The sequence below is a fragment of the Danio aesculapii genome, chromosome 15 (genome assembly GCF_903798145.1).
Source record: "Danio aesculapii chromosome 15, fDanAes4.1, whole genome shotgun sequence".
NCBI classification, from domain to species: Eukaryota; Metazoa; Chordata; class Actinopteri; order Cypriniformes; family Danionidae; genus Danio; species Danio aesculapii.
The window spans coordinates 28,792,374-28,797,826 of record NC_079449.1 but is presented as its reverse complement, the minus strand read 5'-3'; the positions used below and the strand labels follow the sequence as shown (position 1 = coordinate 28,797,826).

The 5,453-nt window shown below is 36.2% G+C and overlaps 1 protein-coding gene across 1 annotated transcript in view; it reads right to left on the bottom strand.

Annotated features, from left to right (window-relative positions):
- Positions 1-3,122: 3,122 nt before the first annotated feature.
- picalmb (phosphatidylinositol binding clathrin assembly protein b) overlaps positions 3,123-5,453 on the bottom strand; it is a 34,345-nt gene continuing 32,014 nt past the window's right edge. Inside the window, exon 23 of the mRNA XM_056473228.1 lies at positions 3,123-4,512. The gene's annotated coding sequence lies outside the window, so the exon portion shown is untranslated. The remainder of the gene's footprint in view (positions 4,513-5,453) is intronic.

Genomic DNA, 5,453 nt, shown 5'->3' with positions numbered 1-5,453 from the left:
TCAGAGACTGCGTTTGTGCGTTCGACGAGACGCGCCTAGATGCCACTCTCCAATCGGAGGTAAATGATGTGCGTACTGCGCCTGAGCACCTTGCGCGAAGACAACGCATTGAGAGGATTGCCCCAAAGTATAGCCATACAACCAAGTCAGTTATTATGTAATTATATTTAAAGTGGTCTGTCTTGTTAAATATATTGTTCTCCCAAAACTGAGGTTAAATACCTATCATAATTTAGCCTACCCACCCTTCACTTTTCTGAACATGTTTGACTTGGCTGCATTCTAGTTAAACACAGAAGCTATTTCGAAGAAAGCTGGGAACACATGTAATCGTAGACTTCTATAGGATTTGTTTCTCCTGCTGTGGGAGGAAAATAGGAAAGTCTTCTTTTGTGCTCAACAGAATAAAGAAGAAACTCATAAAGGTTTAGATCACTTGAGGGTGGTAAACTATGCCTATGAGTTATACATTTGTTTTATGAATGGATTACTATTTTATTTTTTACATTTAAGTAAGGAAATTATAATTGCTTGTTGCATTTATTATGTTTGTATAATATCCCACTGCATAATAGGCACCTTATGTAAAATGGAGTTACTTTTTCACACCATAATAATCTATTTAATTCTGTGTAATTATAGACTACGTTTCATAGTGTTCAGATTAATTTGCAGGCCTACTGCTGTTCTGCAAGTATATTTTGTTTAATTTTTTTATTTATTTTTTGGCTGAATTCTGATATACAACAAAACTAGGTTGTCTGTGACCACTTTTTTAACCTCTCAATAAAAAACATGAAATTATTCAGAATTCACTATTAATAATATACACCAATGATACAGCGTAATTTGAAATGGACCTCTGAGCAGTAGATGATTGTCTTGTCCAGTAAGTCTTTTACTTCACGGGTAGCCATGCACATTTGCACCATTTACCAAGGAGAAGTGATGGCACCATTATACACTGTGGGACAATGACAAGCCAGTAGAGGGAGCCTGGTGATCTGGGCAGTGTCCTGCTGCAAACCTTTGTCTGGCACATCATATGGATGTAAATTGGACACTACACTCCATGTTACTTACCTAAACATCGTTTCAGGCCAGGTGGACCCCTTCAGGACAGTGGTGTTCTCTGGTGGACGTGGACTCTTTCAGCAGGATATTGTGGTCTGCCACAATACACACGTTGTTCAGGAAAGGTTGAAGAGTTTTAGGTTTTGCCTTGGCCTCTGAATTCCCCTGATATTAATCACACAAGTTTGATCTTTGGTGGCTTCACCTCAAAACCTACTTGAACTACTTAAAGGAGCTGCACAGAAAAAAACTGCCGCCAGACCTAACAGCCACCTCCAAGTTTTGGCAGTTCAGTGGCATTTTGCCAGTACCCACTAATTAGGCAGGTGGTCATCATATTTTGTTTAGTTAGCGAATATTTGAAGTGCTTTTCTACTAGTTCCACTAGAGTTTAATCTGTTCATCCATGAAAGCAGACTATTCCATATTAATAATAATACTGATTGCACCTTGCGCTGGTTAAAGGGAGAGCTCATTTACAAATAAAGAATTACTCAAATTACCCTAAAGTCGTTCAAAACCTTTTGTTTCGTTCTGCTGAACACAAAAGATGTTTTTGTAAACCTGTAACCATTGATATCCATTGTAAGAAAAACAACTACTAATGAAGTCAATGGTTACAGGTTTTCAACATTCTTCAAAATATCTTCTGTGTTTAACAGAAGAAAGTCAAACAGGTGTTTGACAAGTAAAGAGTAAATGATTTTCATTTTTGGGGGTAACTATCCCTTTTGAAAAAACATTTGTCATTGTCTCTGTACAGACAATGTCCAGAAAAAAAGATTAAGACACACTCATTTTGATGTAAGTCAAAACAAGCAAGCAAGTAAGTAAGTTTATATTAGAACAAGCTTAACCTGGTTTATGTTTAACAAGTAGGAGTGAGGTTATGAACCGAGTAGATTTAACAGAGTGAAGCGAGCACAAACTCTCAGATCTTTCAGAATGTAATACCTTAACATTTGCACAAACTGAACCATTTCAATAAACTGAACAAACTTAAATGTGTAAAACGGCAAGTCTTGGGTGTGTTTGTAAATCATAAACACTGGTACATGATTAACCACTAGGCTGCAGTACACTACCTTACAAAAGTCTTCTCGCCTATCCAAGTTTGAGGAACAAATAATAACTTGACTTCTTGTTGATCATTTGGTATCAGAAGTGGCTTATATAAAAGGCAAAGACCTCTAGATTACGCTTAATTTACCAAAATAAAATATAATTGTGCCTTGATTTTTAATTATTTAATTAAGACAGTAAGGTATGACTTTGCTTATACAAAAGGCTTGTCACTTAACAGAAATAAAGTACAGTATAGAATAGAAAGTCATGGTGCAGTGGAAAAAGAATGAATATTGTGTATGACTCCCATGAGCTTGGACGACTGCATCCATACATCTCTGCAATGACTCAAATAACTGATTAATAAAGTCATATGGAATGGCAAAGAAAGCGTTCTTGCAGGACTCCCAGAGTTCATCAAGATTCTTGGATTCATCTTCAATGCCTCCTCCTTCATCTCACCCCATACATGCTCAATAATGTTCATCCCTGGTGACTGGGCTGACCAATCCTGGAGCACCGTGACCTTCTTTGCTTTTAGAAACTTTGTTGTGGAGGCTGAAGTATGAGAAGGAGCGCTATCCTGCTGAAGAATTTGCCCTCTCCTGTGGTTTGAAATGTAACTGGCAGTACAAATGTCTTGATACCTCAGGCTGTTGATGTTGCTATCCACTCTGCAGATCTCTCGCATGCCCATACTGAATGTAACCCCAAACTATGATTTTTCCTTCAAACTTGACTGATGTCTATGTGAATCTTGGATCCATATGGGTTCCAGTAGATCTTCTACAGTATTTGTGATGATTGGGATGCAGTTCAACAGATGATTCATTGTAAAAAATCTACCTTCTCCCACTTTTCCAAATAAGTAACTAGAAGTCAAGTTAATATTTGCTGCTCCTACAACTGGGATCGATGACAAGACTTTTGTCAGGTAGTGTAGAAACGCTTCACATGGAGCTGGAAACAACTATTCATCAGACTTGTGGAAGCTGCACTTTATTTTAAAAAAAGAAAGAGTTCACGAATTGTTCTTACATCCTTTAAATACATAAACAAACAAACGACAAAACCAAAAAATGATGATCCGTGAGGACGACAGAAACGATTTCAGTAAAATTCTGATTTGATTGAATTGCTTTCATATTTCAAACCGTCCTCAGCCAAACCCCTGGACAAACTGCCTACGTGATATATGTCTATATACATAAAAGCACCGATCAACAGTGCTCAACTGCCTCCCAGTCAGCCGTTCTCCTATTTTACACTACAAATTTACAGTGATATCGATAACCCTGTCGGCGGTCATTAGCCTAAGGAGCGTCCAGCTCCTCCTTCGGGACGTTCAGAGGAGCAGGGTGGCTAACTCGAGCACGAGTCTGAAACATGAGGGCAACTCTTAACATTCAGATCAGGGGCAGCCATATCTAACGGTCCGAGTGAAAATGATGGCATGCCATGCATATAATGCAGAACACATCCCTTTCCCAAGTGCAAAACACTTCATAGTCACGGAGGAAGTGCTTTTCTACTCCAACAAACGTCTCATTGCAAAACCCCTAAGCACAGTATGGACTAAACAGTATAACAAACCATTCACTAATGATTACCCTCCCTCCCAAAAGCCTCGGGCTGCAAACGTTTCATCTATGGGAAGTTGTTCTAGACATAAAACTTAGAGAATAGTTAGTGCTCTATCATTTAGCTTACAGGTGTAGATTTCACATATCATCTATTTAAAAAGTCTAAACCTTCATTATACAATCCAACAGCCATGAATCATGTTGAATCGTCGTTATTATTATTGATACTTTCCCCACCCCCCAGTAAACTCTCCGCTTTTTTTATTTTTTTTTAGGCATTAATCATAAATAAATACAAACGACACGCAAGAAAGGTTTACTGGTGAATACAAGTAAAGTCCAAACTAAAAGGTCAAACGTAAAACAAAGTTACTGTTACTATTTCATAACACGTACTATATCAGATGCCGAGTTATACTCCGATTTAGGTCGACGTTCTCCTGAAGGTCGAAGGAAAACAAACAAACAAACAAAAACAAAACGATCTAGCAGGAAATCAAACTCTAGCTTCTCCGAACACATGAAGTCTCTCAATGCCCTTACCTAACTTAACGGATTATAAAATGAAGGAGGAATCCCTTTATGGGCTGAACAGCAGCATCACTTGACATCTTAAACGAATGACGAAATGATTGCGGTTTGCTCCCAGTCTCTCAACACACTTGCTTTACATCTTTGACGTGGAGTATGTTGTGGGATTGGTCCTCTGAAGAGCATCCCAGCACAGAGGACAGAGCTTAATGGTTTGACATCAGGGAGCAACTTCGTTATTCCGTTACATAAACTGCATCTGGAGAAAAAAGCAGATAAGAGTATCGTTAGATAAAGGTGCTTTAGGTGTTAATAAAAAATGATGTTCACTTTCATGCTGTGACGGATTAATGAGTGAAACAGTTTTTTTTTGGTAAACTGTCAAAACTGTCAAAAAGTCATTTTTACCAAAACCATTTTACCATCGACTTTATGACAGATTCACCAAATATAGCATTTAAAAATATATCTTAAATTTAGCTTAACAAAAAAACTACTTTAAAATCATTACAGATTATACTAACAGAAGAAAGTCATGGAATGTTTCTGCATGATCACTTTTCTAAAAATGCAAAAAAAAAAAAAAAAACCATCAGTTGTTATTATTTTAAGAGTTTTTCACCTTTATTGGTATGGGACGGTAGAGATTTTACAAACAGGAAAGTGTGGGGAGCAGAGATAAGGGAAGGATCCACAAAGGACCTCAAGTCGGGAATCGAACTTGGGTCACCTTGGTGCTGTGTGTCGACACTCTAACCACTAGGCTATTGGCACCAACATCATTGTTGTTATAATTAATGTTAAATGTTTTCCATTACTTTGTAGTTTTTTTTAACATATAAATAAATAGCAAAAAATAAATAAATAAATGAATAAATAAGAATAAATTTTTCTGTAAATATAAAATATGTAATATTAAAAAGTGAATTATTTTTTATTTAATTATTTTTATTATTTGTAAAATAATTTTAAACATAGTTTACTAAGTATCAGTAAAATATCATTAAGTATTTGCTGATTAAAAAATAATATATTCCATATAGAACTTTTCATTTTCAGACCCCAATATCACCTCAATATTTTTTAAACATAACTTTGAAATTGTCCATTATTTTTAATTATAATAATTGAATTGCAGAGAATAAACTAAACTAAATAAATTACATTTTAAAAGACTACATTTTAAAATAATTTTAGCAT